At 42.0% G+C, this 16,025-nt stretch overlaps 1 protein-coding gene across 3 annotated transcripts in view; it reads left to right on the top strand.

Annotated features, from left to right (window-relative positions):
* Positions 1 to 16,025, top strand: part of NBAS (NBAS subunit of NRZ tethering complex) — a 328,333-nt gene that overhangs the window by 250,574 nt on the left and 61,734 nt on the right. The gene's annotated exons all lie outside the window — the stretch shown is intronic.

Below are 16,025 nucleotides of genomic sequence, written 5' to 3' on the forward strand. Positions count from 1 at the left end.
TGGGCCTGACCCACAAGTGTTTACCACTGGAAGGAGAAGAGCAGAAGAAAAATGTAGTCTCCCCGCTGCCAGGCAGGTCTCAAAAAGGAAAGAAAAGGACTAGCCACCTGTCATCAGTTTCTTCTCCCTGTGTCACCCTGTGACACCCTCCAGGTGTCACTCCTCCTGTCTTGAGAAGTGAAAGATTGAAAGCACCATTTACTTTCTTGGCGTCCAAAGGGAACTTTCTGCTTTATAGCTAAGGTAGGCACTCCAGAGCAAGAGAAAACTCTTCCTCCCACACATACCCAAATGGATGTCCAGCTAAATAATAATAAATTCTAAGACCTGAGCCGTTATCTCTCATCTCCAGAAATCACTGTCCCCGCTACACAATAATGGTAATAATAGCTACCATTCGTTGTTTACCATCGGTTCCAGGTGCCGGCTTGACATTTCACCTTCTCTACTAATCGTGAAAGCCCTGCAACGAAGCCTTCAATCTCAGTTTAGAAATGAGTAACTGAAGGTCAGTGGTTAAGTACTTTGTTCAAGGTCAGAAGCAAGTTAGTAGCTGAGCCAGAATGCCATTCCTAGTCTTACCTACTGCATGTTAGAGGTCTTCAGCCAACGATCGTCTTTACTCCATGTGGCAGGGCCCACTCGCTATGTTCGGAGGCAACCTGTTCCTTTACTGGGCCCATTTATTTGTTACTCTCTCATATGGGCGCCACGTCTGCTTTCTTGATCCCTCCTTTCTGTAACTACTGAGGAGTAGAGCCACCTGCCCTCCTCATGACTGCTCTTTGGGTAATAGAATAAGTTATGCCTTATATCACCCAAAACTTTACATCGATTCATCTTGTCCTCAACGGTTTATGTGTTCCTCTTTAAAAAAAAAAAAAGAAAAAGAGAAGGTTTCTCTGTGTCTAGTTTCCTAACACTGTTGTAACTAATTGCCAGGAGCCTAGTGGCCTAAACAATACAAATTTATTGCCTGATACTTCCGTAGGGTAGAAGCCAGATGAAGGTTTCACGGGGCTAAGATAGAAGTGGACAGAAACCAAGGTCTCCGGAGGCTTCTGGGGAGAATCCATTTCTTTGCCTTCTCTATGCATAACTGGAGGCTGTCTGCCCTCTTTCCTTGGCTGAGGGCTCCTTGTCCCCATCTTCAAAGCCAGCAGCAGTAGCCTGTCTCTGACCCTTCTGTCTTCCCATCTTCCTGTCTTGACCAAAGCCAGGAAAGGTTCTCACATTTAAGGATCCATGTGATGAGATTGGAGCCTGTGTGGATAATGGAGGATGGTCTTCCCATCTCTAGGTCCGTATTGTTAGTCACATATGCACAGTCTCTTTGCCATCTAAGGAGCATATTCACAGATTCCAAGGATTAGGGTGTAGACCTCTTTGGGAACCATAATTGTGCCTGCCTATACCTTTACATACACTAAGGGCTTAGAGACCTTATAGGCTTTATAATAAGGTTTTAAAAAAGGACTGGAGTTAGGGGTGCCTGACAGGCTCAGTCAGAAGAGCATGCAGCTCTTGATCTTGGGGTTGTGAGTTTGAGCCCCACATTGGGTATAGAGATTACAAAAAAAATAAAACAAAACAAAACAAAAAACTGAAGTTAAAACCAAACTGGTAAAATGAAAAAAATATTTAACTCAAAGCTGAAATCTATTTTTATCTGTAAGTAAATGGATTTTAGTTTATTCAATATATAGCATTTTAAAGCTAAATAAACCACACGTATCTGTTTCTAATTTCTGATGTGTGTATATGTATGCATATATGTATATATTTATTCATATGTATAGAGAGAGAAAGAACCACAGGGATTTTTATGTATAATTATTGGAATATTAAATGAAGATCTTTTTATTATAATTTTTAAAACAGATTTTAAGTAATCTCTACATGCACTGTGGGGCTCGAACTCACAACCCTGAGATCAGGAGTCACGTGCTTCACTGGCACCAGCCAGGCTCCCCTGTTGTTAAGATTTTTAAAATTGAAAGGATATTTGACCCACATTTGTCTTAGGAAGCACTGACTGCATTTCTGAAGCTCCTGTTTCTAGGTGGAAAGTGGCATACTCCTATGTTTTTTAAGACTTTGGTTTTTCAGGGGGGCGCCTGGGTGGCTGAGTTGGTTAATTGTTCAAATTCAGCTTAGGTCATGATCTCACGGTTTGTGGGTTTGAGCCCTGCATTGGGCTCTGTGCTGACAGCTCAGAGCCTGGAGCCTGCTTCGGTTTCTTTGTCTCCCTTATCTGCCTTTCCCTGTTTTCTCAATCTCTCTCTGTCTCTCAAAAATAAATAAATATTAAAAAAAAAGTTTAAAAAATTAAAAAAAGACTTTTTTTTTTAAAAGCAGTTTTAGGTTCACAGCAAAGTTGAGAGGAAGGTACAGAGATTTTTCATATGCCACTTGCCCCCGTCCATGCACAGCCTCCCCCATTATCAACATCCCTCAGCAGAAGGTACATTTTTGTTACAGCTGATGAGCCTACATTGACACATCATCATCACCCAAAGTCCATAGTCTGCCTTAGGTCTCACTCATGGCGTTGTTTATTGTATGGGTGTGGACAGTGTACCCATCTACTCATCATTATAATATACAGAATATTTTCATTGACCTAAAAGTTATCTGTGCTTTGCCTATTCACCCTCTACTCTCAATCCCTGGCAACTACATCATTCTGTTGTCTCCATAGTTTTGCCTTTTCCAGAATGTTACAGAGTTGGAATTGCACACTATGTGATCTTTTCAGATCGGCTTCTTAAACGTGGTCATACGCATTTAAGTTTCCTCCCTGACTTTTCATGACTTGATAGTTTATTTCTTCTTTGTCCTGAACAGTATTCCATTGTCTGGATGTATCACAGTTTATATATCCATTCGCCTGTTAAAGGACATCTTGGTCTCCTCCAGGTTTTGGTGGTTTTGAAGCAAGCTGCTATAAACATTCATGTGCAGGTTTTTATGTGGACGTAAGTTTTCAACTCTTTTTGGTAAATACCAAGGAGAGCAGTAACTGGATTATATGGTAGGAGTATGTTTACTTTTGTAAGAAACTGCCCAGCTGTCTTCCCAGGCAGCTGCACCATTCTTCATTCCCACCAGCGACAGGTGAGCATTCCTGCTGCTCCACACCTTCACCCAACATTTGATGTTGTCACTGTTCCGTATTTTAAGTCATTCTCACAATTCTGGTGGGTGCGTAGGGCTATCTCACTGTTCTTTTAACTTGTGTTTCCCTGAAGATTCACGATGTGAAGCATCTTTTTATGTACTTATTTGCTATCTTTATATCTTCTTTGGCCAGGTATCTGTTAAGATCTTTTGGCCCATTTTTTAATCAATATTTTTTAATTGTTTTAAGAATTCCTTGTGTATTTTGTAGAACTGTCCCTTACCAAATATGACTACTACAAATATGTTTCCCACTCTGTGACTCTTTTCTCATTCTCTTCACATTGTCTTGCAGAACAGAAGTTTTTAATTTTAATGAAGGCAGGCTATCAATTATTTTTTTCATGCATTTTGCCTTTGGTACTCTTGAAAAACTCACAGCCATATTCTCAGCCATATCCAAGCCTATCTAGATTTTTTTTCTTTTGTAATCTTTTAGGAGTTTTATAGCTTTATGTTTTATGGGTGGGTCTGTGGTCCATTTTGAGTTAATTTTTGTGTAGGATGTAAGATCTGGGTCTAGATGCACTTTTTTGCATGTGGATGTCCAGTTCTGGCACCATTTGTTGACAAGACTTTCGTCCCGTTATAGTTCCTCTGCTCCTTTGTCAAAGGTCATAGGTTATACTTATGTGTCAGTCCCCTCCCCAAATTTTACGGTGTTCACTGTTGCTATTTTATGATCATACTAAGCTCGACTGTGAAAGTATTATAAAATGTTTACTCAGTGTTACAAGATGACTAAATGTTAACTCTTTTTTTTTTTTTTTAATTTCGTAATAAGTATTTTTCCCATTGATCTCTGGTTATGGTATAGTCATCATTTGACTCCTTTGATTCTGAACTGATTGAGTTTTTTTCATACCAGATACATTGAGGAAATGTTTAAGTGAGCGCTTTTTCATTGCCATTGTTCTAGATGCTGTAAACAAAAGACTGCCCTTGAGAAGCTCGTGGCTGATTGGCGCAAATGTATGCATGCGTAACAGATGAATGATAATTTAATGTAAAAAGTACTGTTGAAGCATTTAATAAATGCTCTGTGTAGAAAGGAAGACACAACCAACATTTATTGAAGGCCTTCTGTTTCAGGCATATGTTTGTTAATGATGCCCAATAGTGACGATTGTTTCCAGATTTTCAAATGTGTAGAGCATATCACTCCCATGTGACTTTCAGCTAGCCTGTCTGTGCATATTACTGTCATTGTGAACATTATCTTTCCATTCCTCCTCCTGAATGTTTTTGCTTTTAAGGAACTATTTCCTTCTCTTTTCAAGGGTGAGGGTTTAGTCTGATAAGCATATCCTATCTTGACAAAAAAAAACAAAAACAAAAAAAAAAACCAGGAGCTTGGGAGATAAGCATAGAAGAAGAAATTTAAAAAGGAATTGTTTTTCTTTTCCCATTATGACTGTCAAAGACACAGAATAAATGGGAACAGAGAATACTTGAAGGATAGAGAATATGGTTTTTGAAACTTGATATAACATAACACAATTTACTCATATATAAATAAAATACAGATAGTCCTGAGAAAAATGACCTTTTATCACAAGACTCTAAAGAAAGTCTCCTCTGGTAAAGGTTTTACATGGTGTTTATACTTCCAAAGTTGATTATTTGTCCTACCTGCCCTTTTCCCATTTATTAAGAGTAAAAAATCCATAAGTTCCTAGAGAAGTCAGTCTGATTTTCCCACTTGGCTTAGGATCTTCTTTTTTTCAAGCGTACATCATTGGTTAATTTGTTCATTCATTGAACAAATATTTATCGAGTGCTTGGGAAGACAGCTTGTAAGATGGCCCTTAATGATCCCTACCTCCCAGTATTTAATCCCCTGTGTAATCCCCTCTCCTAGAGTATGGGCTGGATTTATTGATTTTCCTCTAATGAACAGAATACAGCAAAAATGATGGGATGCCATGTATAAAATTCAGTTACGGAAAGACTGTGGTTTCCTTCTTGGTCACTTACTCTTGGGGGATGTGGCTGCCATGTTGTGAAGAGCTCCATTTGACAAGAGACCACAGCTACTGTTACCACATGAGTAAGCATGGAAGTGGATCTCCTCCTGCCACCCAGCCTTATCATCACGTGAAACCACAGTCTTGGCCAATGGTTTGATCGTAACTTCATGAGAGACCTGGATCCAGAGCCACACTCAGACTCATGATTTATAGAGACTATGAGATAATAAATAAGCTTCTAAAATTGGGTAATTTTTTACACAGCAATGGAAAGTGATTATCAGCGCCTACTGCATATAAGGAATTGTTCTCATTGCTGGCTATATAGCACTGAACAGAATAGACAGGCACCTGGGACTTTAGGGACCGTTCGTTAGGGACAAGTGGAAACCAGACAATAAAGAAGGATGATTAAGTTCAGACATGTGAGATGGCAATCAGTACAAGTGAAAAATAAACCTGGAAAGGACTCAGGAGGGCAGGATGGCTTCAATTTAAAATAAGATGGTTAAAGAAGACTTCACTGAGAAAGTAACATTCAAGCAAACATCTTAAGGAAGTAAGGCGGCAACAAGTTCTTTGGTTAGCAAAAGTAAGATGGACGGGGAAGTGAAAAGTCCTGACAGGGAATGTGCTGGAGGAGGAGCAAGGAGGCCATTGTGGCTGAAGGGGGATGAGAGAGGAGAGGAACGGGAGGCTCCATGCTAATTTTAGGATCCTTTGTTCTAGTCCTGTGGGGAATGCTGGTGTTATTTTGATAGGGATTGCATTGAATGTGTAGATTGCTTTGGGTAGTAGCGACATTTTAATAATATTTGTTCTTCTGATCCATGAGCATGGAATGCTTTTCCATTTCTTTGTGTCTTCTGCAGTTTCTTTCATAACTTTCTATAGTTTTTCAGCATAGACGTCTTTTACCTCTCCTGTTAGGTTTATTCCTAGGTATTTTATGGTTTTCGGTGCAGTTGTAAATGGGTTCGATTCCTTGATTTCTCTTTCTGCTGCTTCATTATTGGTGTATGGAAATGCCACTAATTTCTGTACGTTGATTTTATATCCTGCGACTTTGTTGAATTCAAGTATCACGTCTAGCAGTTTTTTGGTGGAATCTTTTCGGTTTTCCATGTAGAGTATCGTGTCGCCTGCAAAAAGCGGAAGTTTGACTTCTTCCTTAGTGTTTTGGATGCCTTTTATTTCTTTTTGTTGTCTGATTGCCTTGGCTAGGACTTCAACACGATGTTGAACAAGAGTGGGACATCCCTGTCGTGTTCCCAACCTTAGGGGGAAAGCTCTCAGTTTTTCCCCATTAAGGATGATATTAGCTGTGGGTCTTTCACATACGGCTTTTATGATCTTGAGTTACGTTCCTTCTGTCCCTACTTTCTTGAGGATTTTAATCAAGAAAGGATGCTGTAGTTTGTCAAATGCTTTCCCTGCATCTATTGAGAAGACCATGTGGTTCTTATTCAAGTCAGGCTGTTGACAGGAAGTTGTCAGTATGAATCTGGAGGTCAACAGAAAAGTCTGGGCCGCAGAAATACTTTCAGAATTGTCAGCATATAGAGAGGAGTCAAAGCCAGGTGGCTGGGTAAAATTCCCACGGGAGCAAGTAGGTGGAGAAGAAAAAAAGAGTGCGGGACACTCCAACATTAGGACTTGAGGATGAGGAAGAACCAACACTGACCGGCAGACTTAAGATTTTTTTTAATATAACAGTTTTTTTTCTATTCATTAATGGAAAAGACATAGTAATGAATGAAAAAAAATGGTACTAATTTCTGTTGTAATTAGTGAGACTGGACAGGCCCTAGAGGCCAGATGGAATGGTTGGCCTTGGCCAAGATCCCTGTCTGCTTCCCATGATAGCAGGAGGGAGGCAGAACCGATGGACACAGATGTGATAGGAGATGGAAGTCATTAGCTTCTCGCTGCTTCTGTTTTCTCAGCGAAGAGGCAAAGAAAGAAAACTCGGTATGAGTATAAAGTAGGGACTGTGGAGATTTTTTTTTTTAAGTTTATTTATTTTGAGAGAGCGAGTACACGAGAGGGGCAGAGAGAGAGAGAATCCCAGGCAGGCTCTTCACTGTCATTGCGGGGTCCGATGTGGGGCTCGAACCCACAAATTGTGAGATCGTGACCTGAGCCAAAATCAAGAGTCGGATGCTTAACTGACTGAATGCCCAGGCACCCCAGGACTGTGGAGACTTGAGACAGGAGAAGGTACGAAGCAGTAATCATATAGGAGAGTGGGAAAAACAGGGAAATATCGTCCGATCGCTGCCCACCTCCTAGCATTTTAATAAGTGCCTCTCCCAGTTTTTCATTGTAACCCTGATGATGAGCTCCCGAAATGTTAATAAGTCTCCCATCCCTAGAATCTGCATGTTTTGGACACACCTACCCCCACTCTGGAGCCTCGGCTTTGACCCTACGGTTGACCCTCCTCTTGCCAGATGCCTATTTTTATCCTTAATAAGGTTTATATGTTCATAAAACATATACTAGAATTTTTTTCCTTTTCAGTTCAGTTTCTGTATGATGAAATGCAAATATTAGGGTTCCTTACCTAAATGACTTCATACCAGTGTAGTGATTTCAACCATGCTTGGGCACAGTAAATATTAAAGTTAATGTTGGCTACTGTTGCTAATGCTGCTGCTGCTGCTGCTGCTTTTGTTGTTAGCCCTGTGCTGGTCCATCGCAGGAAACCCTAAGGAAATGTGGGATGTGATCCCCACTTTCAGTGGCCTTAACGACCTAGGAAGACAAGGCAAACATTGGTAAAAACAGAGCAAGGGATTCAAGGCAGCGTGAAAATGAACGTGGATTTTTGAGTGTAGTAATTTCCCCGTACGTTAGGTCATCTTACAGTCCCAGATCTCTTAGAGGGGTGGTGATGGAGCAGATATTACCATCTCCAGTGGGAAGGTCAGATTCCTGGAGGATCACCGTCCTGAGTTTTAAATAGGACTAAGGGTCCAATCCCATTTTCACGCCCAGGTCTTCCGATTGCAGACTTGATGGTGATCGCATGACACAGTTCTGCTTTAGGAACTGAGAAGGAAGGTCACTGGAGCTGAAATAAGTGAGGTCCAGGACATCATTATTTTGTAGGCTCACAAACGCATAAAAAGTCTAACTTTAGTAAGTTGGAGAGTTTGGTCCAAATGGGCCTCTGTTATGAAGAGTCCCCTAAAGACCAGTGATTTTGAACGGGACGTGGAGATGAAGTTAAGCCAGTGGACGCCTGTGAAGGGCCACAGCCTGGGGAAGGACCGCGGAAGGAGGGGAGAGAGGTAGCGGCTGGGTGCCCGGTTGTCCAGGTGCTGGTGCCTAGTGTAGTTCACCCGCTCTCCGTAACCACCAGGTGCGGTAGACGATGCCGCCCCTCTCTCATGGTGCATACAACAGGCTCAGAGAAGCTAGGGGACTTAACCTAAACTGCTAGCATCTGAGTGACAGAACCAGGAGTTGACTTTAAGTCTGTCATATTCTGAAACCTTGTTCTGAACATGCTGTTTATGCAAAAACTGTAGCTCTGTTTTACAAATTTATTCTCACTTACTTAATTTAAACTGATAACATTGTCTGTGCAGGGTAGTGGGCAGCTAGGGGACAGTCACTAAAATATAAAACTGAGGTGCCTTTGTCAGGGCAGTGACCTAGAAATGGCTCCACGTGTAAAACATTTGGAAGCATAAACTGGCAGGAGGAGATCAGCCTCCGCTTTCCTCATGCTCGTGCTCCGTACATCTTATTTGTTGTTTATTTTGTATTTTTTTAAATGTTTGTTTATTTTTGAGAGAGAGACACAGAGACAGAGCACAAGCTGGGGAGGGGGGGAGAGAGAGAGGGAGACACAGAATCTGAAGCAGGCTCCAGGCTCCGAGCTGTCAGCACAGAGCCTGATGCAGGGCTTGAACTCACCAACTATGAGATCATGACCCGAGCCAAGGTCAGCGCTCAACTGACTGAGGCACCCAGGTGGCCTGGTACATCTTATTTGTAAACACGTGTGTGGCTCAGAACGGAGCCGTGTAGTGCATGGAGTTAGCATTGAGCGCTAGCTCAGGGACCTAAGGAAGGACAGTCCCACGTGTTCTTTGCTACGGCAGATGTACAGTGAGCTCTGCTTTAGAACTCTGTGATAGTTGGTTTCTTTCAGGCTGTAAGGACCCCCCCCCACCCCAAGTCTGATCACTTCAGTTTATGGGGCATGATAGTAAGAATACTGTGTCCACTGAGGATGTGAGTGAAGGAAACTTCTCAGTGAACAACTCACAAGTCATGAGTTGGAGGTGTGAACCCCCCACACCGTACATATGAAAATTGCCCCTGGCCCGATCCTTTTTAATTGTCTCACCGTCCAACCTCTATGGCTGCCTTTGGCCGCAGTGCTAGTCTCTGGTGCCATCAGCTGTGCTCAGATTATGAAGCCAAGCAGATGACCTATTTTTAACAGGCTCCTTTTGGCTGCTTCCTCAAAGGAGGATTGTGGACGTGCATTTGCCGTGGATATTGGGACATGCAGAAGTCTAAAAGTTGGCCCTTAAACATCAGTCAGTGTCCTCATCACCCCCCCAACAATAAGGGGAACTGATATTCCCTTCCAAAAGTCTACCCATAATCCTCTGGGCCGAGTACTGGTATGGGTGGACCAGTTGCCTTCACTTACCTCTTCACATCCAGCCTTCCAAACAGATGCCAGAAGAGAAAGAAGACAATGTTGATTGTAATGTTCCTCTGTGAATTGTCCAGCCAGCCCTGGGAAGTAAATGCTTTATCACCATTTTTACAGAAAAGAAAATGAAGGCTCAGGGAAGTTGAATAACAGCTCCCAGTGTCTTGTGAGCTAAAAGTGGTAAAGTCAGGATTTACATAGAGGCCTGCTCCCAAAATCTCGCTTTCTGTTATCTCCCTTGCCTGAAAAATTTGGCTGCAGGAAGCCCATCTGGGGCGATCATAATTATTGGCCTGACTGGCAAACTGAAAACGCATTCTGTTTGTGCTGGGAAAATTATTTCAAATTGGCTAAAGTAATAATTAGTGACAGAGATTGAAAATTGGCCAGTCCAATCATAAATGATGGTGCCCCTGCTCCCGAAGACGAGTCTGGCGGGACACGGAGCTGGAAGAATGTGTTTCTGGGGCCCCTGCAGGCCTCCCCGTTAGGAAGTACAAGAAGGAAGGCACGCCCCTTGCAGGGAAGGCCGCAGGCTCTGAATCCGCAGCGGGTGGAAGTCGTGGGGATGACACGGGAATAAAGAAGCCACCTCAGAATCATGTGCCGCAAATGCCAGAGCATGTTTTACCATGAAAATAAAGCAGTGGAGAAGTCTGAAAATACCGTCCCTACTGAAATGCTCTTCCCCGGCCGACTCCCCAGTTCCGAACCGCGTCTTGTGCGGTTGTAATTCCTCAGTGCCATGGCTTCTCTTGACTTCTCCATTCTTTGTTCATCCTGTAAACTCCGTTCTCTCATTTTAGTACTGCTTAAACGTGTAAACAGATTTACCTCCTAATCGCTCTTCTATGAATACTTTCTCCAGCCTGTGCAGCAAAGGAATCTGGAATAAAAAGCCACACCCCCTCTTCTGAGCTATTGCCTACTGCTTTTTCTGAGCCTTGGTACCGGTGGGAAGATCCAGTGTCATTACGCCCACCTCGGGATACTGGTTGTTTTTGTCTACTTGACAGCTGGAGGTACTCTTCACAGAGAAAGATGGTCAACGGATACATTTGTGATAGGTTCGTGATTGACGATTTGATATATGTGATTTGTGATGTGGAAGAAGCAAGGTAGACATGGTCAGTAGGGCTGGGGTATAGCCAGGAAAGGCCCCAGAGAAGAAGAGTCTTCGAGTCGAGTCTTAATAAATGAGGATATTTTGTCATGAGTACCATGGAGGGAAAGCTTAGAAGGGGAGGAACACTCCAGACAGATATAGTAGTTGTCATAAAGGCATAAACAAACAAACAAAAAACCCAGAAACCTAGTACCTTCAGTAAACTGCAAGAAATATGGTACGAGTGAAAGGGTAAGAATGAGGCTATAGTGATAAGGCAGGGCCTGGTAATGAAAACTCTCACATACCTGACTTAAGAGTTTATATTTTGTCCTGGTCATGGATCAGACATAAATTTTAAGCCGGGTAGTGATGCTGTTAGATTCTCACTTTAGAAAGATCACTTTGGGGACGGACACCTGGGTGGCTCAGGATCCAACTCGATTTTGGCTCAGGTCACAATCTCACAAACGGTGAGATCGAGCCCCACCTCAGGCTCTGCTCTGGCAGCGAGGAGCCTGCTTGGGACTCTCTGTCTCCTCTCTCTCTGCCCCTCCCCCCGCTTGGCTCACACATGCACACGTGCGCACGCGCTCTCTGTCTAAATAATAAACTTAACAAAAAAGATCAGTTTGGTGACGATTGGAGAAGGAACCTATGGCAGCAGCCTGGGGACAGGGAAACTCCAATGTGAAACCATGCAACATCTTTTTTCCTTTTTTTAAATTGAAGTATAGTCGACATACCATGTTCTGTTAGTTTCAGGTGTATAACGCAATGATTCGGCCATTTTGTACATGATAACAGTGCTCACCACGGTAAGTATAGTTGCCATCTGTCACCATGCAGAGTTGCTACATTATTATTGACTGTATTTCTTGTGCTATACTTTTCATCTCCGTGACTTACATATTTCATACCTGGAAGTTTGTAGCTCTTGATCCCTTTCACCTATTTGGCCTAATACCTGCCCCACCCCCCAACCCCCAGCAACTTCCAGTTCTCTATATTTATGGGTCTGTTTCGGTGTTGTTTGTTTTGTTTTTTAGATTCCATATGATAATTTGTTTTTCTCTGATTTTTTTTCACACAGCATAGCACCCTCTGGGTCCATCCATGTTGTCACAAATGGCAAGACCTCATTCTTTTTCATGGCTGAGTAATATTCTGTTGGGTGTATATAACACATCTTTGTCCATTCATCTATCAGTGGACACTGGGGTTGCTTCCATATCTTGGCTATTGTGGATAATGCTGCAGCGAACATAGGGGTACATATATCCTTTCAAATTAATGTTTTTGTTTTTCTTGGGTGAATAGCAGAATTGCTGGATCATATGGTATCTCTATTTTTAATTTTTTGAGGAACCTCCATGCTGTTTTCCACGGTGGCTTCACCAGTTTACATTTCCATCAGTTGTACATGAGGGTTTCCTTTTCTTCACATCTTCTTGGACGCTTGTTATTTATTGTCTCTTTGATACTAGCCATTCTGACAGGCATAAGGTGGTATCTCATGTGGTTTTGTTTTTCATTTTCCTGATGATTACTAATAAGCATCTTTTCATGTGTCTGTTGGCCATCTGTATATGTTCTTTGGAGAAATGTCTGTTCAGGTACTCTGCCTGTTTTTTAATGAGATTATCTGTGGTTTTTTGGTGTTTAATTGTCTGACTTCTTCATATACTTTCGATATTAACCCCTTATCAGATAAATCATATACAGATATCTTCTCCCATTCAGTAAGTTGCCTTTTGGTTTTGTTGATAGTCATTGCAGTGTCTTTTGGGTGATGGTGACGGACCAGGGTAAGGCATCAACACCAGACTCACCTGACTTGTGATCATTATTGTAGTATTGGCATATGTGCTGCATGTATTTGTTTTTGTAGCGCATTTTTCTAAACATCCTGTGAGGAAATTCCACATACTATATAACCTTATTTTTCTTTGTCTTCACTGAATCACCTAGCAGAGTTCCTTAATCAGAGCATAACCAGTTTTTGTCCAGTATACCTGGTCTGATGAGGGATATTTAATGCCACGTCTCTGTCTAAAGACTATGAGACATTGATGCCACTGATCAGCGGATGTCAAAAATTCTCAGGAGGAGAACAGAGAAAAGCAAGTTTAAATCACCACTGACCCAGGAATTTGAAAAGTGTCCTACATTAATAATGTGGCTTCTCAACATGTTGAATTGAATGTTGATGTGTTGATGGATCTTAGACGCATCTTAAGTTCTTTTGATGGTAGCGTGGTGATGGAGAAAGAGGCAAGTTTATAGTCAGATTTCCTGAGTTGCCATCTAGCTGGGCCTTCGGAAAATTACTCTATCTTCTGAGTTTTCCTCACTGTATAATGGAGAACAATAATCACTACTATATATATACAGATTAATTTTTGAATGTTTTTAGACACAAGTAAAAAATCCAATTAAACTGGCTTAATTAACCAGAAAATTTACTGGCTGATGAACTGAAAGGTGCAGAGGTGGGGCTGACTTCAGGGTCGTCTGACCCAGCAGTGAGTGGTCATCAAGGAGCCAATTTCTTTCCATCTCTTTTCCCCCGCTGTCTTACGGTGTTAGCTTCATCGTAAGGTTCTTTGCTTCAGTGTGATGGCTGGAAGTAATTGGGGCTACGCTGTTTCCTAATTTACATCCAGGCAGATCGAGTGAGCAAGCTCCCCATAGGCACCACACAGAAATTTTAAGTTTACGCTGGTAAGATCACCCCCGGAACCAACCCCTGTGGCCCTGGTATGCCAGGTCCTGACTGGCTTTGATCTGGAGTTACCTGCACTAATAATCACTGTGGTGAGAGGGGTGGGGTCCCCTGAATGATCTACCTGAAGTCTCCCCAGAGCAGCACTGAGTGGGTCCTTTGCAGACTGCACGGTCAGCTCTTGGTACACGTGCTTTCGAGTGGATATCAGGAAGATGCCCACGATATCTGGAACATGTTCACGTGTAGCTATTGTGAGGATTAAATAAAATAACCCTTATAAAGATCTGGGTGCAAGTAGGTACGCGGTATTTTATTCTTACCTAGAAGGTAAAAACAAAACAAAACAACAACAAAAAATACCCATTGATTTCTTTTGGGTCCAATTTGAAAACTCTAGCCACAGTTTTGGTTTTAAATGACCCTGTGTAGTTGTAAGTGTTGGATTAAGATCTGGATTTTCAAATTTACATTTGGTTTTGATATACATTTAGTGGCTCTATGTAAAGTGATCTTAATAATTACATGATAGGAAAAGGTTTTTAAATGAAAGTGTGAACGTGTGCTTTCAGAGCTTGCTAAAACCTGTATACGCACAACAGGGGTGGACGGTAGCATTTGTTACCGATTGCGGTAATGTCTCATCTCATTTCTAGCATTCTTCACGTCTTTCCCTATTAAGATAAAAGTGACCTTCAAGCTATTGAAAAACTTAGGAATGGAGAAGCTTATGTCACCACTGAACGTGAATAGTAAAAAAGATAGGGCTGTTCACACTTGCTGAAGAATAATATTTCTGTGGTTATTTTACAAGGCAAAAGGCAGAGATAAAGTGGCCTCTGTGTCCTGCATCATTCATTTTTATTATATAAGCAATTGATAGTTAAAGCAAAAAGGCAAAGTTATAACATTGATTTTCTGTGAAGTATATAGCCAAATGTGACAAGACATGCCTTCTTATTTTTGTGGTTGAATATCTGGTTAACTATATTAAAGCAAAATTGTTAAGACTTCTCATTTTTCATTTTCTGTTGCATAATATTTAAGATACTATGTCATAATATTTTATATTTGTAACTTAAAAACGGTGCTTAAAATGCTATCTAAGCATTGGGAATAAAAAATGAAGAAGATATGGGCCCTGCTCTGATGGAGCTCATAATCTAATAAGGAAAGCAGACTTAGAAATAAAACATCTGTGCAGCATTCAGCGTCCACACAGAAATTAATGTTATGCCATCAGTAAAACATAAAGTAATTTCTCCTTTAATGAAGTCAGTTCAATATAACTTAGGCAACTTGATACTTTGTAGCCTCCATGTTTGCTGGCCCCTGCAAACCGTCCTGTTGTCACTGGAGCGGATTTGCAGGTGTTTTGCAGACTGAGTTATGACCCATTAGTGCGGCCTGTAATTAAGTGTTGTGATCAGTATTAAAAACAATCAAACCAAAAAAGACTAGTATGTAGATTAACATCAGCAAATGTCAGTATGCGTCCCACCAGAGTAGGGGTTGTATTGTTTCGGGAAACTTGTTTGCTTTTAATATATGCGTGTATAGATACAGACAATGAGTTTTGGTATGTAGTGTGTTTCTTACTCTGGGTCTTAGACAAAAGGGTTTGGAAGCTGCTGGGTCAGCTGATAGGCACCTGGCTACATATACCAGGGGAAGCACATCCTTGGGCACCTAGCCCAGGACAGGGTGTTAGTATCCCTTAGTTCTGTTACAAATGTCGTCTAAATCCAGAACTGTCACCTTCTTTCGTCTCCCCCGCCCCACTCTCCCCACCTGTATGGACTCTTGCAGTGACCTCCTTCCTGTCCCTCAGCTGCCATCCCAGAAGCCACCTCCAGCCATCCCACATTCTCCATCAGCCAGTTGATTGGGTCCTTCAGAAGTTTAAAGTCCCCAGAGCTTACAGTAAGAGGTCGCACGCTTCCTTTGCCATTAGAATTAACCTGGGGAAGCTTGTGCAAAGGAAAGATTTCTTTCCACCGGTGCCAGTGCCTTCCCTAACTCCACGGAGAGAGTTGTAAGTCTAGCAAGGGCTCGGGGATTCTCACTTTTGCAGTAGCGCTCAGTTATTTCAATGCACGTGGTCTAAAAATCACACCTCAGGGAAATAGCGTCCAAGATAAAGGCACGGGCATGGTCGAGTTCTGGTGAGAGCTCTCTTTCTGGCTCACGGTTGGCACCTTCTTCCTGTGTCCTCGCATAGTGAAGGGGCAGGGAGCTCTCTGGAGCCTCTTTTTATTTTTATTATTATTTTTTTTTTTAATATGAAATGTATTGTCAGATTGGTTTCCATACAACATCCAGTGCTCATCCCAACAGGTGCCCCCCTCAATGCCCATCACCCAC

Source organism: Panthera uncia (assembly GCF_023721935.1).
Source record: "Panthera uncia isolate 11264 chromosome A3 unlocalized genomic scaffold, Puncia_PCG_1.0 HiC_scaffold_12, whole genome shotgun sequence".
In the NCBI taxonomy this organism is placed as follows: domain Eukaryota; kingdom Metazoa; phylum Chordata; class Mammalia; order Carnivora; family Felidae; genus Panthera; species Panthera uncia.